Source organism: Canis aureus, chromosome 13, assembly GCF_053574225.1.
Source record: "Canis aureus isolate CA01 chromosome 13, VMU_Caureus_v.1.0, whole genome shotgun sequence".
NCBI classification, from domain to species: domain Eukaryota; kingdom Metazoa; phylum Chordata; class Mammalia; order Carnivora; family Canidae; genus Canis; species Canis aureus.
Genome location: NC_135623.1, coordinates 38,638,461 through 38,665,967, shown reverse-complemented (window position 1 = coordinate 38,665,967; position 27,507 = coordinate 38,638,461). Strand labels below are relative to the sequence as shown.

The 27,507-nt window shown below is 41.6% G+C and overlaps 1 long non-coding RNA gene across 1 annotated transcript in view; it reads right to left on the bottom strand.

Moving 5' to 3' along the window:
• Nucleotides 1–23,651, bottom strand: part of LOC144282298 (uncharacterized) — a 65,195-nt gene extending 41,544 nt beyond the window's left edge. Inside the window, exons 1-2 of the long non-coding RNA XR_013350691.1 lie at nucleotides 23,544–23,651; nucleotides 19,551–19,627 (exon numbers count right to left, since the gene is read on the bottom strand). This is a non-coding gene — a long non-coding RNA (uncharacterized LOC144282298). The remainder of the gene's footprint in view (nucleotides 1–19,550; nucleotides 19,628–23,543) is intronic.
• Between the last annotated feature and the right edge of the window lie 3,856 nt (nucleotides 23,652–27,507).

Genomic DNA, 27,507 nt, shown 5'->3' with positions numbered 1-27,507 from the left:
AATGCCAAGTTTTCACTGTTGGAATAAATCATTGAAATGATTCTACATTAGTGAGTCTTTAGGGTAGCTGTGGAGGTCTGCTGCCTGGATTTACTACTTTCAAAAGAAAACCTGTAGGGGAGCCTAGGTGGCTCAGTCAGTGAGGCGTCTGCCTTTAGCTCAGGTACATGATTCCAGGGACCTGAGATCGAGTCCCACATTGGGCTCCCTGCTCAGCGGGGAGTCTTTGTCTCCCTCTCCTTCTGCCCCCCTCCCCAACCCATGCTCACTTTCTCTCTCAAATAAATAAATCTTTAAAAAAGAAAAGAAAATCTGTCAAGGGGAGCCTGGAAACTCAATAGGTTGAGCGACTGACTCGATTTCATGAGATCTGTGCTCAGTACAACAGTGTCTTTGAGATTCTCTCTCTTTCTCTCTCCCTCTGCCCCTTCCCCTGCACTTGCTTGCTCTTTCTCTGTCTTGCTCTCTGTCACTCTCAAATGAATAAGTGGATCTTTTTAAAAAAAGAAAGAAAACCTGTCAAAAGGAGTACAGCTGGATGACAATCTCTGGGTGCAGATGCCTTCAAGCTCTGCCCCAACTTTGAGCCAAAGCCCATGTTCTTTGGACAGTCCTCAAACATTGAATATGCATGGCAGTGGTGCAAGAGGGTCTCAGTTTTGAAGCAGCACAGGACTCCTCAAAGAGCAGTCTTTTCTCTTTCCAGTGGTGCTCCCATGATCTTGGCTGAGATCTTCTCAGAGGTGCACTGCTGTATGGGGCTCATTCTACCCAATCCTTCAGCCTTCCTTCTCTCCTTTCATATGAGCCAGACCTTCACCACAGTTTGAAAGGTTTCCTTGGGCATTCCTGCCCTCCGTTGTGTTTTTGTGTTTCACAGGCATTTTTCTCAATACACTTTTTGTACTTTTAACTCAATCTTGACTTCCACTTCCCAGAAGAACTAACATGATCAATACTGAAAGTAGTCTGTGATATCAAAGAATAAGATGAGGTTTTGCAACTGGATTATTTGCCACCTACCAGAAAATAATCTCTTCTCATCTGTGGATCATAGTTTCTGGCATAAAAGTGAAGTCCAGTTGATAAAAAAAAATATCATCAGTGGTGATTTTGGAGAATGTCTTGATAAATGTGAATTCTCCAGTTAGGCCAATATTCAGGCATTTTAGAAAAATGGAGCAAAGAAAATGCATTTGTCTGATTATTAGTAAGCTGAATTGTAGACCTAAAGAGAGATGATGATAAACTGAAAGTGGTTAACAAATAGCTCAAATATAAGTATGAAAGCTAGAAGATGGGGCACCTAAGTGGTTCAGTGATTGAGCATCTGCCTTTGGCTCAGGCCATGATCCTGGGGTCCTGGGATTGAGCCCCTCATTGAGCTCCCAATGGGGAGTCTGCTTCTCCCTCTGCCTATGTCTCTGTCTCTCTCTGTCTCTCATTAATAAACAAAATCTCAAAAAAAAAAAAAAAAGAAAGAAAGAAAGAAAGAAAGAAAGAAAGAAAGAAAGAAAGCTAGAACACATATTGGGTAGCTTGGAAAGAGCTCCTTATCTTTTATAAAGGGAGAGTGGAGAGTAAATTTAGTATCTGATATTTAGGGCCATTGACTCACAAAGATGACTGGATACTAATTGAAGAGTGTTCTTAAGCCCAAGGTGAGAGCCCTGTTTAGGAAAAGTTGGGGCATAAAAACAGAGAATTGGAGTATGTGGATGAATTTCCCCAAAGATCTATAATATGAAAGCCCACAGATCTGGCCCACTATTCTCTGCTAAGATTTGACAATTTTCCTAGGCAGGAAGGTACTTCAGAGGTTCCACATAAGGTAGAAGGTATATCCCTCCAAGTTGGCCCAACCTTGTCTCCTAGCTTCTAGGCTGAAAAGCATGGCTGAATTCCAGCATAATTCAGCTATGGAATGTAAATATACTAGGATTGGTAAATAGGAAAAGAGTTAGCAACCCTTTGAAGCTTCAAGAACTAGCTGTCATGTACTATCAGGAGTCAGAAGGATGTCTGTAGTATTGGATTTTCAGAGTATTTGATCACTAGGAGGATACTTGTGATTGGCAAAGCAAGAGTTTATTGACTAAGTGGCATTCTTTGAAGCATGGGATTTAATGCTTTGTAAAAGACCCCAAGGTATAGGGGAAATTTGCTGCTAAAATGGGTCTTAGAACCTTGGAGAAAGTCTTGGCAAAGTTGAAATGCCAAAATTGCCATGGAAGATGATAGAGGCATAAAAGGAGTAAAAGACTGTAAAGTATAATAGAATAGATATATTATTGTTGTGCCAAGAAATAAGAATAATATTTTCCATGAGGGAACCCATAAGACCCATAATTCACCAAGACCATGGGGAAACACTAATTCAATCAGTCGTAACTCTTTTCCAAAGATCAAGTTGACTGTAGGAAAGACTTTTGTCACATCATCAGGACATCTCACAGACCATAACACTGTTCATTACATTCAAATTCATCAAGGTGGACTAAGAAAGAAGTAGCTAACAAACACAAAGTTTTGGCAAAACATACAGGCTCCAAAATGAGATAAAACCTACAAATGTTAGGGACCTGCTACTTCTATTAAGATTTTAGGTGCCATGTGTCCATAAAGTACTGGGTTGTCCTCTTCAAAGTGAAAGACTAGATTAGGTTTTTTCTTTTCTGGAAGAGGCAGTGGCTTGTTACTTGTAGGAAAAGATATCCATTCTCTGGGTTTCCCTCTCCTAACTTCAGATCCTTAGTTAGTACCACTAGCAGGAGGTCCTAAGGAGTATCTAATCTACAGACTTGGAATTATCTGTAAAATAATGTAGTGAAAGACAGTTCACAGTGAGGGAGATAGAGGTAGGCAATGAACATGGGATGCACCAGTTGTATCACATACCATGTCATCTAGAAACTGCCAGCATGACTTACAGAGCAACACGGGAACATCCTACTGAAGGCTGAAGTCAAAGTACCATCTGGGAGGTGATGCTCTACAAAAACTGTGTAAGCTGTTGACTACCAAGGCCATGGAGAAAGCATAGCCCACCCTTCAGTCTCTGTTCCCCACTATGCAAACAGCTGCCACAGTGTCCCAGAGAGTGGCTGCTTCCTCAGTCTAGGTCCAGAATGATAAGACATAAGGAGCAAATTCAGTTAAGCCCGGTTGGGCCCAGCAGAGCTGAAGGCAGCCTTAGTCCTCATATTACACAAGCAAAAACTAAATGTCTATGTCATAAGCCATGGATATTTTAGTATCGTTACTGTACCAAGAATTGACTAATATGTTAATTAAGGTTTACATCAAAGATATTATGCAGATTTCCCTTTTGTGATTTTTTTTTCCTTTTGAGTGCCAGAGGAGGAAATTGGTAAAATACTCAGTTTTGCTATCCATGGCAATATAGAATTTTAATTATAAAAATAATGACTAATGGACATTTCAAATTTTATTTGACTATTTTTTATAGTTTTACCCAGACAGATTACATTGCTGTCCCACTTGAGAAGTATTTCCTAAGGAGTGTTCTAGGAAATTTATCTATTTAAAACATAATTTCTCTAAAAAACTTAAAATATGTGATAAGTCATTTGGACAATCAATAAAGCAGTTCAAAAGTTATTATTTTGGGAGCCTTGAGAATTTTCTTTTTTCATTATAAACCTCTTCAAAATGCACCTTATGAAATAAAATGCTCATTCAAAATCAATAATAGTAAACAAGTTTTTCATTTAGTAATATTTTAAAATGCTAAAAAAAAATCTCTTGACCGATTATAATCCTAGGAAGATGAGGAACAGTAAGTCAAGAGATAAGTAATAAATATATATTTATAGAGTAAACTAGAACATAGTAGGTAGCAGAGAATTTTATAGTATTTCAACCTGTTTCTTAGTATAATATACTTTGATAATAATCACCATGCTGCCCATTATCTGTATATGAAATTTAAGCTGATAGTGATGTTATTTATTCATTTAATCAATAAGTAAAAAAAAAACCCATAAAATACCATTGAGAGATCTGAATAAAATATTTATTTCTTGTAGGAATGAGGAAACTTTGAACAGAGTTGTTTTTCCAGTTGCTTTCATCAGATTAAAGTTGCTTCCCTATCTGCCACCCCCTTCCCCCCGCCCCCAACCATTTCAAGATCTTGCGACCCTGGTTAGGGCTAAACCTAATATGTCTATAGAGTACTTAACTGGGAAGAAATGATCAAGCAGAAACTTTAGCTTAATGTTCTCCAGGCACTTGGAGTTTAAAGCTCAAAATCCACCCCAGCTGCTTGAAGTTTAGCTCATACAGATTTCCTGTGGACAGTGCCCTTGAGGAATTCTTTTTGGTCCTTATTTGCCTTCCTCTTTATCTCTCTATTGAGTCTTCTCCCTGTCATATTCACTAAACAACCTAGTCCTTGTTTGCCAGGAACTTTCCTGGTTTTAGAACTAAAATTCCAATACCCCCAGAAATCCCTGCAGCAGGGGTGTACCGTGACAGCTGGTCACCCTAATCCAAGCCAGCTCGGATCCTCTTCTTCCCAAACTCACTTTTAATAGAAGAACCTAGAGTGATGTAAGAAGGAAAAGAAAGAAAGAGAGAGAGGAAGGGAGGGGTGGAAGGAGAAGGAAGAGGAAGGAAGGAAGGAAGGAAGGAAGGAAGGAAGGAAGGAAGGAAGGAAGGAAGGAAGGAAGGAAAGGAAGGGCATATGAGAATGAGAAATAGTAAAGAAGATTAAAAAGGAAGAAATGGAGGTGAAACTGCACTCTGTTAAAGATTCATACCAACTCCTACACAGCTCACTGTTCTCAATTCTTCATTCCTATTATCTGCCCTCTCCCTCCCCACCCCTCTCTCCAACTCCTTCTGGAGCTAGAATGCCTGGATTCAAATTCTGCCTCTACGCACTGAATGCTGTGTGCAAAGACTTAGCCTCTCTGACCTCATAAACTCTGGATGAAAATACTGCTTGTCCCCGAGTAGTTGCTAAATAAATTCATACATGTGTTGCTGAATCATTAACTGCACTATTTTTGTTCTCCTGCTCAGAGCCCACGACCAAAGGTAGTTAAGAGCCTTGGCATCCCTTGCCCGGCTCCGATGGGCTGGCTGAGGTTCCTCACCAGGGTAGCACTTTTCAGTGAGCGATTAATTCTGGGTTCTATGCAACTTACAGATAAACTCTTGGAAAAGAACCTGCTCATAAGCATGAGATTGCCTGTAGGTCAGATAAAATTTATATTGCATTTGTCATTCACATGCTTTGTTGCTGGAGCTGATTGTATCTGAGAGCAAAAATCTGGCGTGAGCCATTTGCTCATACATTTTTAATTTATGGACTCAAGAGTGTGGAATAATATTCAAAGTCACAGATGCTTATCTGAACCAAACCCAAAATATTTTGAGGTTTTCATATCAGTTATAACCATCAGAGAACTATAGCCAGAGAAGGAAAAAAGAAAAGAAAAACTTTTGCTTGAAAAAAAAAAGACAACAAAATGATTTATTTTTAATGTTCATTTTGGGAATAAATACTTTTACATTGACAAACTCTATCACATGTATAGATAGACTCAAACACATTTTTGTCTCAACAAACTTTATGTTAAAAATATGAACCCAGAAAAGTGAATATCCCCTAAGAGGCATGCACCTAATTATTTCAGGACGTTTATGATCTACAAAAGTTTAAAAATATCTTAAGAGGACACTATTTTTAGGTATCAAGGAGGAAGCCCCAGGGTACTTGGAACCGAACCTGGGATATTGGAAATGAGGAGAGCTTTTCCAAGTGCTCTGGAAGATAATTCTCGTTATCAGACTAAAGGAAGGGGTCTAAGAAGGTAGCCTAGCCTTGGGTAGCTCCCAAAGGTAGCTGAATAAGGTAGATGGATATACATTGTAACAAACAGTTATTAAAATTAGTGGAGGTCAAAAAAAAATTACAAAAAAAAATAAAGAAAAAAATAAAATTAGTGGAGGTCCAGTTCACAAAGCTAAATTCATTTTACCAGGAAAGGTAGGCACACTGTAGAATGACTCCAAAGAATGGAAGCTCAATAAAATCATCTGAAGATTGATCTAGAGGTCCTGTGGGTTTGTGGGTAAGAAAATGTACAAGCTGCATCTCCAATAATACTTGAGGGTTAGAAGTCATGAACACACCCTTCCACATGCTGAAATATCATGGCACTTTTTCACTTTGTCCTCAGCAAATACATGCTTTAGATTTAAATGCATTTATGGCCCCTAAAGTTGGCATGACCTTAGGATGCGAAACAAATAAACATAAAAACCTGCCTAATGTATTAGGAGAGACAGGGCTGTCTGTTTTTTCTTTAACATGGGAGTTTGAGAAGAAAGAAGCAAAAGGCTGAATGAGAAATAATGAAATCTGCATCTGTAGCCACATTAAAGCTAAAATGGGGGGTGGGGGGGTGGAGTTGATTTAGTGAATTCTTTACTGTTTAATTCCTTTAAAAAAAAAAGATTCCATCAAAATAGTTTCATGTGTAGGCAGGATGTTTGATTAGTTGATGAACGTTTTAATTCCTACTTGGTTGTTTTCAATGTGGACACAGCTCTAATTTGTGTTTTTCACTAATCCCTTAAAATCAGACTCTTCCATTGCGGCTTGCCACTCCCACCTACCCCACCCCTAAGCCTCCCCCATTCTACTCCCACTCACTCTGTTTTACAGTGGCTTTCAACACACTGCTGTTTCTTCTGCTTTGAATAGCCTTACCCATTCTTAGTCTGATTATTCCTAGTTATCCTTTAAGTTCCGATTTAAATATCTTCTAACTGCAAAGTCTTTCCTTGGACCACCTCAAGAGCTTCATCTTAATCCTTCTAGCATCTTTTATGTAGGCCCTTTGTCGGCAGACAATGGTGTGAATGGTTATCTGTTGTGCAAGCTCCCCGAGTCCTTCTACCACTGCAATGAATGATTTAGATGTTTGTCTCCTCCAGTTGATGGGGAGCCTCTCCAAAGCCATGATAATTTTTTACGCTTCTCTGTATTTCCATCTCTTAGTACAGCCTCTGACACATAGGAGGCCAAGGATGGACAGAAAATTGGTTCCAGCTCCAGCATCAATTCTCTTTAACTGGTGTGGCTGCTGGGAAGCATTTGAGGATATTTTCCTGAGAGGAAAAGGGTCCCTGAGCAATTGGTGACATCTGCCTGGGGAGTAGGAAACCATGAGTGGCAGCATGTGTGGCACCTTTGCTCCTTTCTCCTTTATCTCAGGCATTTTTGTGTGTTCAGAGAACAAATATAAGAACAAACCTAAGAGTAATATCATTTGAAATGTATCCAGCGATGTTAGAAAAAATATTCTTAGTGCATCTCAGAGCCTCTGGTCCTAAGGACACAAAACACATCGAGTCCCTTTTATATCACTACTCACTCGATTTTAGTTTTCAATGTAGGCATTCATTTCTCTTAGGAGGGAATCTGAGCCTGGGCTCTATCAGATCTCACGGATGGGCATAAACTGAGTGCTGTCTCTGTGGTACCAAACACTCAAGTCACCTGTTTTTTCCACTGACTTGATTAATAGATTTTATACAGCCTTAAGATTACGTGGCCAGTCACAAGTCGGGCTTGGATGCCAAGCTATTTGACCTGTAAATAAGGAGGCTGTATAATTTATAGTATATACTGGGATACTCTTGAGAGTAAATGGAGTGCTACTGGTGGGTGTGCAGCAACCAGAGACGTAGATTAGGACCATTCTGAGGAAATCTGGGATGTAGGGTCACCCTACCCTGTAGAATCATGTTCATTCTCCAAAAGGCTGTTAACTTGTTTGCTTGATATAGACCCCAGTTTATAATTCCAATGGGTTATGTACAGTTTCTTGAGGTGCTGTTGAGTTTCCCAAGCTGCTGTGGGCTTCACAGAAAAGGGTGCTCTTATCCACTGCTCGTGCCTACCTAGTAGCTGACAAACATGAATGAAAAAACAACAGCCAGAGTGCCACTCGTTATAATTCCTAATATGGAACAGAGGATCCATAGCTATTTGCACTAGTTCCTATGAAATGATCCTTTCCTAAATATTGACTCCTTCCTTATCAGGGCCTGGCTTCCCTTTTGAGGTATGGATTCCTAACTAAGTTATTTGTGACCAAGATTTCCTGCTAATTTGTTGGCCTACCTGTAATTCTCTGGATTTGAGATTTATTACCTATAGCTTCCAGTCCTAGCTATGCTTTTCAGGACCTAGATATTTTGTCTCTTCACAGTGTCATAATTGCAGATATTTTTCTGAAGAATCCTTTTTACAATTTTGTAGAAGATATTCCATGAATTGTAGAGAAGTGACTCTATTAATTAGAGTCCTAGAATTACTAGGACTCTAGTAATTACTAAATCCTAGAATTACTAGGATTCTGGTCTTGGAGACCAGACTTCTCTATACAGGGCATGGGTATGGTTTCTTGTTTTTTGAATCTTTTGGACTTGATCTCCTAGCTTCCTGGCTATGACCAATTTCTCCCTGGCACCTGTAACTAACTAAATCCTAAGTCCTTACAAAATGGTTAAACTCAAAATCTAACTTCCAAGCTAGTACTCTTTCCAGTGTTTCTGTTTCTAGAGTTAATAATAAAACTTGAGTGATACAGGTAATTCTGGAAAGAGGAGATTTGAAAATAAAATTACCCAGGAGAGTACCTCAATTATCAATTTTGTCTTGGCACCAGCAAGAGCCCGAATGATCTTTGCCAAATCTTTCAACTTAGTGTTTACCAACCCTTAAAATGTTTATTAAACGGAGATTATAATAATGATAAATCCCAGAGAGCATTGTGAAGGATTACACAAAAATGATAATGGCATGCTTTGTTAATGTTAAATGATAAATACCTAACTCCGTTAGGATTGTACTCTGGATCAAATGAAGTGATGAATAACATAGCTATTGGAAAATGTAAAGTATGGCTTTTGTAGGACTTAAATCTCAGATATGCAAGAAATGGCTTTTGCATTACTTTTTGTAAATTAACCTACTTTTAACTCCAAGGCTCAATTTCACCATATTGTCTAGGAATCCTCTAGCCTTCCCAAAATAGCACCAGAGAATGGGAGGTTTGAATTTTCCTGAAAACAGGGAAGAGCCTGTCATCTCCCAGGGTTATGTGGTCACTTCTGACTTTGTCACTCTCCAAGAGATCCCCAGGAGGTCTGGAAGCTCTCTGATGGTTGTATAACATTCCCAGGTGGGAATTTTTGGAGGGTTGGGGGAACTTGGTGTCTGCTCTCTCTGGATCCACCTCATTTCTGTGGGCTTCCAATGCCTCCTGTTGAACTCCGGAGTCATCCTGCCTCTCTGCCTCTCCAGCATTCATCCAGAGGCTAGGCCTCCAGACCCACTTTTCTGGGACACACAGTCAGTGAGACCCTGTTTCGGTTTATTGGTGTAGGCCTGAAAAGTCTTCAGCTTCTTGTCTTGCCACATCCCTCCTCAAAGGGGTGAACCCGAGGCAGAGTCTGTTTCCCCCTGGAATGGAAAGCATGGGTACAAAATGAAAGGGAAGCATGGGTACAGAATGAGAGGGAAATAGGAAAAAATTATTTCTTTAAAAATACACAATCTGTGCAGACGTCCCTGTGAGGCTTCCTATTACTGATGACCAGTTGTGGCAAGGAAGCAGCACTGGTGTCTTGTGAGGGCTGCTTTAGGCTTCTAGACGGTTGAGGGAGGTGACTTCCTGTGTGCTTTCGGCTCAAGCTTCAGAGTTGTACCGCAAGATACAAGAGGCTCTCACTTTCCTTTGTGCCATCTCTTCCCTGAGCACCCTGAGGATGACACAGTGGCAGCCTTCAGGGCTGGGGCTTAAGCAGGTCAGCAGCTGACAGGCATAGGGAGATAAGGTACTTGGCTCTCATGGCCAAAGGCCTCTTTTGCTGCAACGGCTCCAACCTCCTTCTAGAAGAGCCACCCTACACCCCTTCATGGGCAGTTGCAGCTACATCCTTGGTGATGGATTCCTTTAACTGGCTCTGGGCTGATATGACAAAGCCAAGACTATAAAACTCACAAAAGTACTGCAAGAGAACAGAACCTACATCCCCCGCCCCCCCCCCCCCCCCCAGACATTTCATGCTGAAAACCACATCCACACAATCCTCTGGAGATTTAGTTGTTTAGGACTCTACACCTGCTAACTTTGTGGCTCTGCCTGTGATTCTCTGCACTTCAGATTTATTATCTACAGCCTCCGGTTCTAGCTGTGCTTCTCGGCATATCAATACTTTGTCCATCCATAATGTCTTAATTCGATTTTTTTTTTTCTTTTTCCGAAGGAGACTATCCTAAACTGAGCACATGTACACACATACCAGTACAAAAGAAAGAAAGGGAAAGAAAGGGAAGGGAAAGAAAGGAATGGAAAGGGAGGGGAAGAGGAGGAAAAAAATGATGCACTATCATTCCAGTTTTTGTACTGTTAGGTGCACAGGCCACTCCTCTCAGCAAGTTCCCCCTGCCCTCCCCCCACCCCATCCATGTTTTATGGCAAAGGATCTAATACAAGCTCATAAAGACAGTTGGGACCAATAATTAGCAAATGCAATATTTTACGACAGACTATGCGTTTCCTTAAAGGGGGAGTCTTGAGAAATATTGCTCCTTGATTACACCTGATTACACAATAAAAATGATTCCATTTTTATTGTTTGATGTTTGATTTTCTTAGGCCTTTTATACCACACCAAGAACAAAGTTTCAGGTTTTAGTCACTAATCGCTTGTCATAAAAGCTATATTGGAGACCAAAAGAAAAAAAAAAAAAAGAGGGTGAACCCGTAGTTTTCTGGGAAGAGAAGATATAGAAAATTTATGTGTTATCTGTATTTCTTTTGCCAACACTATGCTGGACTTGGTAACTGTCCAGGTTCCCTACGTAAGCGGTGCAAGTGTGGGTCCTTGTGCCTGCCCTAAATGCTCGGGCCGTCTGTGAATAACCTGGTCAAGAAAGCCAGTTGAAGGCCACGAGATAGCTTCTGAGCTCCTCCGTGTTATGCAACCTTCCCAGTGTTGACTGTGGCAGCATTTGTCCCCTGCAGCACTTCGGGGGCCTGCGAAGTCACCCGTGCTGTTGAGGGGTGCCTTGCTTCACAGTGATGACCCGAAGCCTGCTGCTTGAGGGCTGCCAACACTACCTCCCCACTCCCTTTTGTCCTACCTGGAAGGCACCTACCAACCCCGGTTTCTCCTTTCTTTTAAGACTTCAAGGAGGAAAAGAGGCTCTGAAGGGGCTCGTTAGCTGTGTCACAGCGGCCCCTGCAGGCTCAGGGTGCGCAGGTGGCCCAAACTCGCAGGTCCGCGCCTTTGCCTGCACCCTAGTCGCCCAGTAGTTTGCTTATCTTGCGACCTCTCGCAGCATCAATCAGGAATTGCTTGACCCTGAGAACGGGAGCTGTTTCTGATGCCTAAAAACCAAAGTTTCCGGAGCGGACTGCCTACGAGGCGAGGCCCACGAGTCTTTGTTTTCTCTTTGTGCGATTGAAGGGGGGACTCGTGGACGAGTTACTTTCTGTGCCCCAGCAAGTCCGCATTAGAGAACTTGTGCATAGCCATAATCCAGCGCCTTTGATCGCTCCCCCCCGCCCCACTCGGGAAGAGAAAATGCTTGCAAAAAAAAAAAAATAGCTGAAATCTCAGGAAGAAAGAAAAAAAAATTTCCTAGCGCTCTGGCTTTTCTGGGTTTGCAAATGTGCACGGCTCAGGCACCCGGATGATTCATCCCCTGCAAGCCTAAGCGCCCCATTTGTTTTGTAGATCTCACTACCCCCTTTGTTCTGCTTCAAACCTTTCAGAGGGCTGAAATGCATTATTACCTTGTTAAATCTCAACCAAAATCATTTCTACAGCCTGAAGCTGTTTTGACGTGGGTTGAGCATCTCACACACAAAAGAATGGCTTTTGTTCCCAGAAGCGCTCATTGGCTGAGTGGCCTTTGCGCCGAGCCAATCAGAAACCAGTTGTTAGGCCTGGCTGGCTATTTTTAGCTTCACTGGGGAAAAAAAATACTTGGTGGTGGAGGGGGTGAGCTGGAGAGGGAAAGTGGCGTACAGTAAAAAGCAAACAGCAAAACGCGTTTTGGATGGCACGGCGTGTTTGGCATTCTTCCTTGAATTACTCATGCACTGTTACATTAGCACGTGTTTTTTGGTAAACAACAAACAGAACTAGGACTGCATCTCCTGGTGTCGAATTATCTATTTAGCGAAGAAACAGAGAGTCTAAGAAATAGTCAATATTACCTTTTTATCCAAAAGCAACACACTGTATCGTGTAGTTTTTTTTTTTTTCTTCTTTTTCACAAACACGCAAAAATGCCTGTTACCATACAGAGAAAAAAACCTGGGAGTTTTTTTTTCCCCCCAAAGAATTTTTTTTTTATGAATTTTTATCTTGGGTTAATAGAAATTTTCAGTGACCTGTTCATTGAAACTTATAGAGTCATAGGAGCATCCTTCCCTCTTGCCGTTTAAAGACGTATATAAATGTACAGTCGAGTATGCACAGCACATGGTGTGTAGCAATTGAAATCATAAATATTCAGTATGTTTTATGCCTGGAGATAAAGCATTCTTTTGAGCATGTTCTTTCATTGAAGCCATTACTCAGTAGGCAAAGAAGCGTTTCCCCCCCCCCCCATGCTCTTGAGGTGACAAAGCATTACAACACACGATTTGTTAATTATCTAATATCAGAAAATGAAAGTTGCCAAAAGTTGGGGCTGAAACTGATTTTCTAGAAGACATCTATTTAACTGGGGAAAAAGAGCCACGCTGAACCAAAATTTTATACCAAATCAATTTTATTAATAGGAAAGACAATCTCTTCCTGGAAAGAAAGAAAGAGAAAGAAAAGAAAGAAAGAAGAAAGAAAAGAAAGAAAGAAGAAAGAAAGAAGGAAAGAAAGAAAGAAAGAAAGAAAGAAAGAAAGAAAGAAAGAAAGAAAGAAAGAGAAAAGCCAGATCTATGTCCAATTCTTAAGACATGTTTCAAATGGTAGATTTTCCCAATATTTCTTAGTTAAGCTTGGGACTGTGACTTCATGCGCTGCTGTGATTTGTTTCATTGTTTTAAGAAAAATCCCCTTTTGCCTCTAGTCGTAAGACATCAGATTGCCGTTTAGACATGTGTGAGCAGGGAATCTGGATCACAGGCTTTCTGAGAAAACTGGAAAGCTTCAGGAAGGAGACAAGATTCAAGAGCTAAGCCTAGGATTACAAAAGTGATTGTCTGTGGTCTTCTGTGAGCCAGGATGGCCTAGTATCCGGTGGGCAGAGGCCAAGGAATTGACCAAAAATTGTACCAGAGTGAAGAGAGTAGTACAAAAAAGTTTTGGGAGGAAACCGTCCTTGTTTTCAGCAATACAGAATATAGTGTTCAGGAAAAATGTCCCCTGGGTTTCTGAAGATGGATTTGAGTAGCTGAAATAAGGCACTTTGGAAAGAGTTATCTTTTTCATTCCAACATCAATTTGGTGCACACTGGGACAGGTTTTAAGAAGGCAGCTATACAATAGCTCCCAGGAGTTTAGCTAGGTTTTTGTAGACAACCAGCTGCTAACAATTTCGTTTAATATGCAGTCTTAGTAAATTAAAGGAATCTGACAAATCAAGCCCCAGCACGATTCTTATTTGTTTGCCGTGGTGGAGCATGTTGAACCCCAGCAGAAATTAATCCATTGCAATTTTTCTCTTCCAGACTGGCATTTTATTTGCACGCTTCCTTGTGCCAGGTGTCTTTTGCTCCTGACTTGGTCACCTGAACAATTCCTTAGTTTAATATTTCCCTGCCTAAAAACCAAATGTGTCACAATAGTAACACTCTTAGGATCATGTGAATGTCCAGTTCTGTCTATGTGTTTCTATTTAAATTCCTGAAAGGCAAAAGAATAAAATATAAAATAAAATAAAATAATAAATAAAATAAAATAAAATAAAATAAAATAAAATAAAATAATAACATAAGTCTTCTCCTTCTGCATCTTAGCCTGTCTGTGTAGTAGTTGGTTAGCCTCAAACTTGCATGGTGTACATTTTGTTTCCGGTGGAGACAGAGATCCTTGTCCATTGGAAATAAGGAGGCAAATGGAGGAGAAACATGCGACTTTGCACACTTAGCTACATCTTCATGGGAGGGACGTTCAGAAAAGGGAAGGGTGCTCGCTGGGTGCCCAACAGATAAAGGAGATACTGAGTGACTGGGGATGTCACACTTTATTTATGTGAGTTTCAAGTTTTTATTTAAATTCCTGTTACTGGGGTCCCTGGGTGGCTCAGCGGTTTGGCACCTGCCTTCGGCCCAGTATGTGATCCTGGAGTCCCGGGATCGAGTCCCGCGTCAGGCTCCCTGCATGGAGCCTGCTTCTTCCTCTGCCCGTGTCTCAGCCTCTCGCTCTCTCTGTGTGTATCTCATGAATAAATAAATAAAATATTAAAAAAATAAAATCCTGTTATTTCATATAGAGTGTAGTATTAGTTTCAGGAGTAGAATTTGTAATTCATGGTTACATATAACACCTAGGGAGCATCATTTATATTTATTTCACTTTCCTCCCCTCTACCCACCATGCTCTCCTGTTGCTTGTGGTAGTAGCTATAAAAAGTGCCCGCTAAAGGATAATTGTTTCAGTGTTAGTTGTGAAATAACTGGAATTTCACCATTGAAATTGAGTTGAAATAACTGGCTTTCACCATTCACACCTGTCAGTGTGTGTGTATAGCCAATAAACTAAATGAAATTGTAATACGCCAAACTATAGTTTTCTGGTGATGAAGTAGCCATATTCGCAGAGGAATGAAGGTTCCAGTGTTGCTGGCGAAACCATGAAGTAAGCCAAGTGTGTCACAGGTGCCTCTGGCATCTCCTGCTTCCTTCTCACCTCATGGGTGCAGTGTTTTCATGTTTTGTGTTAAATCTCCCTTCTGTGTAGCCTCTCTGCAGACTAAGCCTACCCTCACTCCCCCAAATAATCCCTCCTCATGCTTCAGACTTGGGGTTAGGAATGAATACAGGAACACTTTTTTCTCTCTCTGTCTCTGGATTAAACAGAAAACACATGACAGCTTTTGCTAAAGTGATTCATTATTAGGTGTGTGAGTGTGTGTGTGTTACTGTGCCATTGAACACAGGTGTGTGGAAGGTGCCTGAACATGCCACAGGACACATTCATTGTGTTCCTGCATTGTCATCGCTTCAGTCTGATTAATTTATGGTCCCATAGAAAATCTCCCGTGTGAATTTCATGAGCTTTGCTGAGCTCATTGTGCAGAAAATCAGTCTGTATATTCTCTCAGCTTCACACTTTCACCTTAATAGGCTTAATATTTGTCTGTCACGTGCCCCTTGGTCTTCTAAAAAAATCTTGTGAATGGTTAATTGTTGGGCAGACCATTTGTGAAATATTAATATGGAAAGCTTAAGACATGAGAAGAAAATTAGAATCATACACGTAATTTAGGTGGATTCGTAGTGAGTAAAAGAAAGTACCTGTCTACAAAATTTTGGATCTTGTAGAGGATCTTGTAGAAAATCAGGATCTTTCATGACATGAGGATATCCAAAGTTGGGCCAAGAGAAAGTTTGGGGGAAATGATTTAAGTTAGAGTGTAACTTCATGCCAAGGTAACTGACATTTGTAAATCATAGTGTACAGGACCTAGTGAAGCCTACAAACTGAAGCAGCAACAACAATTTTAAAACAAACTTTCTGAATTAAACTTTTAGTAAGAATGAGTCAAATGCTGTGGGGAAAATGAAGATTTTATTGTGACAAGCAATTCAGATGCAAGTAGATGTCACGAAAAGTTTAAAACTATGAAATAAAGAAAAAGGGAAACATGGTTCATCAGAGAGACAAGTGAAATATAAAGATCAAAAATAAAACAGAGTATGCAATTGAAATTTGTGCTACTTTCACTCTGGCTTTTAATCAGATCATTGTATACTGCTAATATTTACTCTAAATATATTTCCCAAATAAGAAAAATAATTGTGTTTACATTATAAGTATCAATTCAGTTATGTTTGCACAAGTAAACACTAGAGAGTATAATAATGGGCCTCAGGATAATAGAATAAAATCCCAATATTTCTTGGGTTTTTAATAAAACAGAGCTTATCTTTATGGCTTTATACTAAGAAAGAATACTAGAAAAACATATGTAAAAGAAGGTGACGAAAAACTTCAGTGGGGAAAAAAAAGCAAATAATTTTGAAATGATGTAAAGGAGAGCAAATTATTTTAGCAAGTCAAGGGGATCTGTAAATACCAGGTAAACACTCTAGTTCACTCTAGACATCCCAAATCATTAATCACATGAAGATGCATCATATAGTTGGATGTGAATAATTCTGAAGGTGTTGGTCACGTAAAACTATGAATTTCATAATTCAAAAGATTTTAAAGCTCTTAGGTGAGGTCCCCCTCTCCCTATAAAATGTGTCCAGAACAAATGAACAGAAAGCAAAAGCACAATAGTGGCACCATTACTAGTGTCCATCATAGCTGCCTGCCAAAGAGGTCTTATTTACAGCTGACCCTTCCAGTGGTAGCTCTTTCCTCTTTCATGCATTTTGAAAGCCTCTGTAATTTCCTAGGTGGGGATGATTTGTTGGTCACTACTGACAGAACTACAAAAGAATGCTTTTAAATGCCCGTTTCAAACACAAGACTTGGAAAAATGCTGTGAAAATCACTTAACCTTTTTTTTCCCCTCTTTGGCTGGAACACCTCTTCTGTCCTTCTGTGGAGTTGTTAAAAGTAGAACAACTTTAGTTTGTCTTGACACATAATGACTTAGGTTTGTTTTGGAAAGGCCCTTTGTTAATAAATCTGTTTTCCATTTGGGTGTGAGTACTAATGTCCATGGCAAAGTCTTGCTTTGTTCCTTCATTCACTTGCTGCAATGTCAATGCCATGCTTCCTTTGATTAAAATAATAAAATACATGATTAAATATTTTATAGGACCCATCACACTACGAGCAATGCCTATAGGGTCAGAGGGCATTCTTCAAATGAGAACATGTGTTGTTCAGCAAATTACCCCTGCAAAGAGGCGTATGCACAAGCTTCTCGAAAGTCTCACAGCTGCGGTGCCCAGATGTTGGCTGACATGTACCACTGGGGTCAGTGTGGGAAAAGGAGTCATGATGCGTTGTGGACAACTCTATATTAAGCTTTACATCAGTAGCAGAACACAATCCAAATTGATGATGAATGGGGTGGCTTGAAAGCTGTTGAGTATCACTTTGTCACCATTCAAAAGAATTACTCTTTGCACAATGACAATCCCATTAACCTTTGGGGCTAAATCCTCTTCATTAAAATCATCTCAGACTTTCTGCCAACTTTACTTTAAATGTAGTCATAGGTATCAAAAGGCTATGAGACAGCTTGGGAAACTGGGCATCAAAGCATTTTCTGACAGAAATTATACAAGGTGTGGGCATTCCACATGCCAAAGGCTGAGAAATGCATAATTTTCATCTTGATCTCTGACCTTCCAGCCTAGGTTAGGATTTGTAGAACACCCTCAGAACTAAAGAATTTGGGGGAGAAATCAAATACCCCAAATCAATCCATTTTGGACCTCCCCTCCCAATCTTTCATCTGTCTCCATGCAAGATTACTTCCCAGAAGGATCAGAAGTCATACAGTATGTTCAAAACTGGGCTGCAGGTCATGAGTTCTGCTGTTGATGTAGAGAGCACTCACAGCCCAAGGCTAATGCAGTCTGTCCAACATGAGCCGGGAAGGTTCTCAGAGAGTTTCCACCAATATTCAGAAGGAATTTCTCATTGGTTATTTGTAGGAGAAAGACAAGGCGAGGCCCACCAGAGTTCTGGTAGAGCTCCTGATAAGGTTATATCATGTAACTCAGGTGGTAAGAAAGAACATGAGTTACAAAGACCATTCAAGGGAGCCAGGACACAGCTTTCTCTAATTCAGAAGGATATGTTATTTCCCACAAGACAGGTAGATGTGAAGATGCTTTTAAACAGATTCCTGAAACAAAACAAAACAAAACAAAATAGATCCCTGGGTATGCCTGGGTGGATCAGCATTGACCATCTGCCTTTGGCTCAGGGCAGAATCCCAGAGTCCCTGCATGGAGCCTGCTTCTCCCTCTGCCTGTGTGTCTCTGCCTCTCTCTGTGTATCTCTCACGAATAAATAAATAAAATCTTAAAACACACACACACACACACACACACAAACAAACCAAAACTAGATCCCTATAGTGTTGCTCCATATTACTGTAGGCACTCAGACCAAAAGGGGGGAATTTGGAAAACTCACAAAAGTGGGCATTGTTTCCATACTATTTCTGATCTCCCTTAAGTCCTATCAGGCAGGTCCTTTCTGTTCATTTGCTCTTTCAATGTTGAGATACTGTGAAACGCTGAGAGGACAGAACTGCTCTCCTTGAGGAGGGTGTATCCCTGGGACGTAGACTCACGTGCAGACATTTACCGGGAGGCTGGCCAGCCCTGTAAGGAGCCCTGTAAGGGAGCCCAGCTCCCTGTGAGGAGCGTGTGTTTGCTGTGCAACAGGAGCACCACGGGGGTTGGGGGGGGTCCTCAGCTCAGAGAAGGCATTGCAAAGCCTTTAAGCAGGTGGTGGAGGCGGGTCAGTATTTGACCCTGGGGTGGTTCCCTTGGATGGTAACGGGAGAGCACAATCCAGGCGGAAGGAACTGCATATGCAGAGGTACAGAGAACAAAATTATCTGAGAAAAGAGCTAATCTGCCCAGCTGATGGCAGTGCAGGGGCAGGAGCGATGGCCTAAGAGGGTAGCAGACGCCAAGGGGCAGCGGGATCACAGCAGGCCTCCCCTATGGTGGTCATCAAGAGTGCTCATATATCACCCAAGCCGGGACTCTTTCGAGAGTCGAGGAGGGGTGCTACTCACGATCGCTCTGACGAGAGGGTAAAGCGGGAACGTCCAGGCTGAGCTGACCCCCGTGGGTGCGGGAGCCTGGCTGCGGACGCCGGGAGCACTGCGGAGGGTCACAGGCGATGTGTGCCCGGGGCCGGTGACGGCCGCTAGCAGGGAAGACCCGACTGGATTTCTAGAACCAGCAGGCAGAAGGGACCTCTGCGGTCCCATGAACCCGGGAGCCCACGGTGGGGGGCGGCTGATGGAGCCCGGGGGGCCCCACACCCGGGGGACCCCAGAGCTGCACGGCCCTGAGTCCACGGAAGCACCGGCAGTGCTCGCCAGGGGCTGCTGCGCTGCACGGATCGTCCTCGCCTGCATCTAAGGGGGGCGCTTGCCATCTTGGGGAGCCCAAGGAAAATACTGGTCGATTTTCAATATAAATGGTTTTGTGTGTGTATCAACCGACGTGACCAGCATTATGGTTTTAGGCCCTGAGCCTTTTCTAAAAGATTCTCTTATTTATATATTTTTAAAGCATCCTTGGTACAGAGTCTTTTTAAGCTTGCTCTTATTCCAAAAAGCACCCTTTTGATGTAAGGAATTCCCAGGTTCATTCATTCTTATATTAAGCAATTACCTGTTGAGTGTCTGTCATGCTTCTGGCATTGTCCAAAGTCTTGGGCACCCAGTGATGTGGAAGACAGGATCCTTAGCCTTCAAGAGAGTGCAGTTTATTAGTGGTAAGATGGGAGAGATTAAGGAAGGAAATCAGCTATTTATCTGTAGCTTTCATTCTCTAAGGGTGGTCTCAGTACCAAAAGCATCTGTACCACCCGGGAACTTGTTAAAAATGCAAATTATTGAACCCATCCCAAAACTATTGAACCAGAAACTCTGAGCTGGGGCCCAGCCGTCTTTGTTTTAACAAGCCCTGTGTTTGACTCTGATGCACGCTGACGTTTGAGAACCTCTGAGCCACAATATAATAAGATGTACGTGCTGGGGGGCCGAAGAGGATGTGTGGGCTAACTGTCTGGTGGCATAAGGAAAAGCTTCTGAAACGAGTTATTTCGAAGTGGAGAGTTGAAGGGTTGGTAGGAGTTGGCTGGGCAAAGGGAAGGTGGGAGTGGACAGAGATTCAGTCCAAGGACAGGATGGAGTGAGTCAGCCTAGAGGTGAAAAATAGCCGAGCTTATATTCAGAATTCAGGAGGAGCCTGGGGAGCCTGGTACAGCAAATGGGGGAAGGTGGGGACTTGTTTACGTCTCCTATCAAAGGGCAGGCAAAGCCTCCCTCTGCATCTGCAGGCAGTAGCATCAGGGAAACCACAGCTGCTGTCTGAGGTGACAGGTAGGGCTTTCACATCGGGACATTCTAGGGAGTCAGGCTAAAGCCAGTGGGGGAGAGAAGCACAGTTGGGAGCATGAAGTTAGGGAGCCTCTGGGATCCGGCGATGCAGTCTGGCAGGGAGCAGTGAAGATAACCCAGAAAACACGTGTAAACTCAAATTAGGACTCCTCTTCCAGAGAATGGAGTCTCTTTGCGGGGGCTGCCATGACAAAATGCCACAAACTGGGTGGCTGCGACCACAGAAATAATTTTCTCATAGTTCTAGAGGCTAGAAGTCTGAGCCCAAGGTGTCAGTAGGGTTGAGTTTTTCTTAGAAGCTTCTCTCCTTGGCTTGCAGGTGGTCATCTTCTTGCTGTGTCTTCACGTGATCTTTCCACCTCCACATCCTGGGGTCCCCTTGGGAATACTAACTTCCTCTTCTCCTAGGGACGCCAGTGATGTCGGCTTAAGGCCCACATGCATGGTCTGATTGTAACTTTGTCACCTCACTAAAGCCTAATCTCTAAAGACAGGTTACATTCTTAAGGTACTAGAGGTTCATCATACAAATTTTTGGAGGACATAGTTCAGCCTGTAACAGATGGCAATAACAAGCAAGACTCCAGGTTCAGAAGAAATGGACTCCTTGGTACTTAAGATGTGAGCCCAGAGGGGCAGTAACATGCCAAGAGACTTCGGGAGCTTTGTACCCAGCGCTACGGGTCTTTGTGAGAAAATAACCTGGTTGGTCACAACAACATGCTACTCCCCTAATGAGGGCTTCTCAAAGTCCCCTAGGCTGAAAAGAGATTGGTTTCATATTCAGGGCATCATGAACTCTCAGGTGTGAGGAATATAAGAGGTGATATTAGGACAAAATAAGTGCACAGGGGATAGAAACTGTTTGCCATCAAAGAAAACTACATAGTAAAACCATGCCAGATTTGGAAATCAGAAAAGCTGAATTTGAATGTGAGATTTGTTGCTTTTCTCTTGGGTGATCTTAGTGGGAGAATTCAAGTAACTACTCAGTATTCATTTTCTCTGTATAATAAAGGAGCCCTACAGTACCTCCTTCACAGGAGTAAAGGAGAAGATGTGTCTCATAAAATATGATGGTCTTACTTACGTAAGCTATTGTCATCACCATCATACGTGACTTCTTTATCGAGGGTTTGCCATAAAACAGGTATTACATTAATGCTTTTAAATGTAAGATCTCACTTAACTCTAATCTTTCAATACAGTCATCAAAGGTATCTGAAATAAATGCTCAAAGGAATCCACAAAAAAAGCAGATACGTTTATCAAAAACAGTCCTTTCTAAGAAATGGTTTTCCCATATTAGGTAGTAGGGGGCTTCCCAAGTTCGATACAAGGGATCAGAATGTATCCACAGGAACATATAACTATATGGAAGGAAAACAAAACTCCATGCACATAGAATTGTCATATTTCAAATCATTCAGTGACATGGAGATTAGATGTCTTGGAGATTAGAAAAGAGATGGTAGGTCAGAGAGGAAGAAGGCGTTATAATCACCTCCTGGAATTACTCCATTTTCCCTCACTAATCTACCTGGGTGGTGGGGCTGGGAGCCTCAGGATATCAGAGCTGGTAAGGCGGTTCTGCAAGGTTCCCCTAGTTTTCTGTGCTTCCTAAGCGATATTCCCATGGTTTGTGTGTTCTCAGGTGGGCACATTGACAGGAAGACAGAGAGCAAATCAGCCACGGATGCTGTCTTACATCATTGAAAATCACAAACCAGTTTATCCTATCAGCACCCTCAATTTGTTTTAACCCAAACCTTCAAGGACACTTTGATATAGATTATTCAAAATATGAGAGATTCAATAATAATTGAACTATGGGCCTACAACATGAGATCAAAAGGAAACCTAAAAAAGTTGGTTCTTAGCACGCAGAGGGCTATTTGCCTGCGGGCGAGGGGCAAGGATGGCTTCACAGAACAGAAGACATCTGAGCTGGCTTAGGGAGCTCAACAGGAAGCATTTATGTAAAGAAAATAAGAAACAACAGTTGAAAAACAAGATCCTGATGTTCAAACCATGGAGTTTTGAAACCACCGGGGAAGAGCTAGGTCTCTGTACAAGCTAATCACCTTCTGTCTCCAAATCTCCCTACATTTTACTCGGTGCCCCAGGACCCTGACGCTACGGATGCACTGTGTCATCCTTGCCTCCCTGTCTTGTGTGGGAAGAGTCCATGAGAGGCAGGAGACGTCAATGGCACATTGGAAGCTGGGCAGAAATTGAGGCCAGGGGTTCAGTCCTCTGACTTTCTCCCTGCCAGGTCACTGCACACTGGCCCTGTCCCTCTAGTAAAGGCCACTACTCGAACGGAGCAATCCCAGACCCCTAGGTGCTGGTACTGGTTCTCTCCCCTTTCTCTTCAGAGCCACGATTTCTGGGTTTCCTTTCCACTCTCCATATTTGAATAGATAATCCCTTTGTACAACTTCCCTCAGTTACCCTACTTAAGTACAACAACCTTTTTCTGAGAGAATCATGGTTGATACATTTACATAACAATACAACTGAGGAAAAAAGCAAAAGTTCATTCTGCCCAGAGACACCAAAGGCAGATTTAATTGGTTTGATTTTTTTTTTCTCCTCTCTTCTTTCATCTCTCCATACCCATTGAAATGAGTGGCTATTTGATGTTACCAAGGATACACAGAATGATTCAGAAGTGCCATTTGAAGAATCAGCAACCATGGGTAGTGGAAATTATTTCATGTCAAATTTTTCCATTACTATAGAATAGATTTCATCTTCATAACTCTGTAAAAGTCCTCAGAGATTGTCTAGTATTAGGTATGAGACAGGCCAGTGTTCCTAAAACTAGCTCACGAACAAAATCATCCACACAGCTTTCTAAATATATATGTGACTATATATATATATTACCAAGCTCACCAAGTTCTCCTGTGTCAGAAGCTCTGGGGGCAGCATCTAGACTTTCATTTTGTTTATTTATTAATTGACTATTTTTACTCTGATGGTTTCTGGGCTCTAATTCTCACTTAAGGGGTGGGAAATGGGAGGACTAGAGAGGTTCCGTAACTTGCTCAAACTCAGCTAAAATGACAGAGGCATGATGAGAATGAGATCTACTGCTCTTGACTCTCAAACGCTGAAAATGAGGGGAGTCAGAAAGAGGAGAACTCCACAGAAGCTTTGGAGAGAGTAATGAATGCTCTGATTTGAAAAAGTATAACATTGAGCATGAATTAAGGAAAACGAGGCTGTTTCCCAATCTCCAGAATTTCACACTCACCACACAGCCTCCTGTACCTCACATAGCTTTTTAGACTTTTATCAAGTGTTGACCTTTCAGAAGAGGTATTTCTTACGGTGAACATGGTAACCAGCAACCCCCTGATTCTATTTACATATGAGGATTGCAATTCCACAGGAAGGACTCAGTGTTCTGATAAGTGATGGAAACAGTCATTTCATAAATCAGAAGATAACCTCGAGCCATGGCTTTGAAGTCTCACTGATGTTTTCCAACTCATTTCCTAAGGAGAGAAAACCTGCCAACAGCCTCCAAGAAGATAAACATAGGGTATTTAGCTGGTAGAAATCCAGAGTCTGAAGACAATGAATTGATCAAATATTTTCTACCAGAAAATAATACAAGATCTCTTCTCCTACAAACCTTTCCAATGATAAGGAATTAATATACTCTTTCTTCACTAGTGAAGGAAGAATAGAATTGAAGAAAAGTAACCTGCCTATTTCAATGTGGATGAACTTCTTTGACCCCTGAAATCTCACAGCAGATCCTTGTTGACATCCTTAACTACCTAAAACCAGAGAAGGGAGATTTCCCGAGAGCAAAATATGATTTGGGGTTAACCTATTTATCTTCTCCTAGGCGACTTTTCTCTTTCTCAGTTTAGGTTATTTGAGCATGATTGAGAATGTTGAAGAAGCGTGCCTGGGATTTTCCAACTCAGAGGGAGGAACGATCACTCTACCTTTGGTGAGTGTTCTCAGATCTGCGTTATCCTTCATCAGTCTTGATTAACCTCAAGGTGACCCATTGGGGCTAAAGTTCTTTACCCCCACACTCTCTTCTGAATTCTGAGTCACAGATTTCTTTGATATGATGTTTGGGTTCACTAGGAACCTCAAAACTTATCTGTACAGATAAGTACACCTAATAAGAACACTAGTCACAGTTGCAAGATGCTCTGATTAAAAAAAAAAAAATAGGAGACAACTACAATCCTACAAGTATTTGAGGTTGGTATCTCGCAGGAAGCAGTTCTGCATGTTTAGTTATAGGGTAGTTAAAATACCCTATGTGTGGTGTTAAAAACACTGTAGAAACTGAGCATTGCATAATTTAGTATGTTAAGACCTTAATTTCTCTTTCTAAATTCTCATTTTTTTTTAAAAAAGATTTCATTTATTTATTCATGAGAGACACATGGAGAGAGGCAGAGACACAGGCAGAGGGAGAAGCAGGCTCCATGCAGGGAGCCCAATGAGGGACTCGATCCCAGGACCCTGGGATTATGCTCTGAGTCAAAGGCAGATGCTCAACCACTGAGCCCCCCAGGCATCCCTAATTCTCTCATTCTTGATAGTTTTGAATTTCCATGACTCTTTGGAATGATCTCAGATTTTCTTAAAGACTTTGAATGGCATTCTAAGGAATATTCAGTGTTAGTCTTACAATCAAAAGAGGACATTTAAGTTCTGAAATCTCATATACTATGTCAGCAGTGGTTGACAAAGAGTTCAAACCATCAATGCTCTACAAAACAGAAAACCTATATACATCAGGATGAGGTTTCTCTGTCATTTTTACTTGGCAGTTTTGGTCAAACATTGCCTTATTGGCCACTTGAAGTCACCAACGCTCTCCCCAGACTTGGGAAACATGAGGCTTAAAGTTTAGGGATTGAGGGGAGGGAACAAAGAAAGTATTTTTCCTTAAACCATAATAACACTGAGAAATTTAATGGTCTATTTTATATGGCAGATTCCCATTCTATGTCATTATTGATCTGGGACCAGTGCAGTAGGAATGGTTTAAACATTTAAAGATCCCATTCAAAGTCTTTTACAATTTATTTTCAAATGACAAAGTCTTAGGCAAATTTTTTTAGAGGAGAAGGGCAGAGGCAGAGAGAGGGAATCTCAAGCAGGCTCCACAGCACAGATCCCAATGCGGGACATGACCCCAAGACCCTGAGATCATAACCTGAGCTGAAATCAAGAGTAGGATGCTTAACTAACTGAGCCACCCACGTACCCCTCAAATGACAAAAAGATCTTAAAGTTGCTTTTGAACTTGAGGTTTGAAATGTTTTCCTTTTTGCGTTACACCTGAATCCTAATTTTTGTTCTTTGAATTTGTTTCAAAAATAAAATTAATCATTAATTTAAAAAAGTAATCATTAATAATCTCCTTCCTCCGGTGTCTTAGATTGGGTGTTCTGGGAACAGAACAGTGGAGCTATTTGATTGGGTCAGAACCTCCAAGAGAAGGAAATGAAGGAAGCAGGCCAGGGCAGAAGGAGGAGCTGGGTGAGGATGAAGTGTCCCCTGGAAAAACGTCCCCTGGGTCGTAGAAAGGTGGAGTGGGGTGGACATAATCTCTCAGGCTATGCAGTTTTGACTTAAAAGGGAAAATTCTTTGGAGAAGGGAGTAGCTGTGAGGAACTGTGATCTCAGAAATATGATTTGGGGTTAACCTATCAGGGTGTGGCCACACCACCACCCTCTACCTAATCAACAGAACTCATACTTACTGACTTCTGGAACAAACTTACTGCTTTATCAGTTTGATAGGGTATATCTGTGACAAAGCTATTTTTCTTCTCTTTAACTTTTTATTGATCACATTGAAAGAGCCCACCTTCGCCTCACAGAGAGCCAGATAAGATTCCTCATCCTCTATGTCATGCCAAAAAAACAAAACAAAACAAAACAAAAAACAGCAATTTGGCTTTTCCAGGCCTCATTTTTTTTTTTTCTTTAACACATAAGAAAAATTATGGAAATTTTCAAGATTCTAAGAAGTAGCACTTTGGTCTTCTTACGTGTGAAGAGATACTAGCATTTCAGGAATTACTGGTTTGGGAAATGACCAAGACAGTCCCCATTTTATTTGTATGGCAGGCATGCAGAGCCCCTGGGGTGGGAATAACTGGCAGAGATAGAGCGTTTGCTCTGTGCAAGACTCACTCTTGGTCCTTTGCCTTCGAGATCACTTTTAACCCTGTCAGCCTATCTGCTAAGTGAGACTGGGATGTCCTGTTCCTCTAGGAAGGAAGTGAGGCTCAGAAACGTTGAGTGACTTGCCTGAAGTTGTTCAGCTGTTGGAAGAGCCAGGGTTTGAACACAAGGCTCAAATACTCCCGCCAGAATCAGGTGCCTTTCTCTACCTCAGTAATCACATCAGTCTTCCTGATTCAGATAAACTGCCTATAACGAGAACATTTTCTCAGCAAATGACTGTGTACTTTAGCTTATGGTCTCACAGAAAGTTCTAGAAGAGTATGATGGTGAAGGCTCTCTCAGATGTTCAGGGCATACTTTGGGTTAATAATGATGTCTTATTGGCCTGAATCCTGCTCCTGCTCCAGAAGCTCAATTCCTCTGGTGTTTTAAAGACTGCAACAGGGCCTTGAAAAAAATCCTACTTTCAGATACTGAAAGAAGAGAAGAAGTTGTTTTTGTGACTCTCCTCCTCCTTCGTCAAATTCTCTTCTTCGGTCCACTTTACAGGACTATTCCGCAGCTGGTTGATGATCTCTTCACCTTTTTTCTGAGTTCTCAGTGTCAGAGGCCAAAGCTGGGACCTCACTGCTCTCAGTGCATTCGCCCAGTGTGATTTCTTACTTTGGGCACAACAGCCCAAGGAGGTTATGTTTTAAATGCAAACATCGTGTATCGCTGTCATTTACTTCATGACTCATTAAGAATACCAGGTCTGTTATTTTCCATATTTCATTTCCAGGTCTCCTTTTGCTGCTTTTTCTGCTTTGTACGCATTTCTAAATTGCCTCATTTTACTTTTCTTGCATTCCCAGGACTCTTTAATTACTCTTGCCAGGGTTCTGCTGAGGAAAAGGGCTGGGGTTATGATGGGGTTAGCAGAGAAGGTTTGGTTGTCCCTTGATAGGCTCTGTGGGCGGCGTGTGGCCCTGACTGTTGATGCAGACTTAGCTGGTATTTCCTTTGAATGTGGGATACATAATACCTCTTCCCCCCCAAGTTTG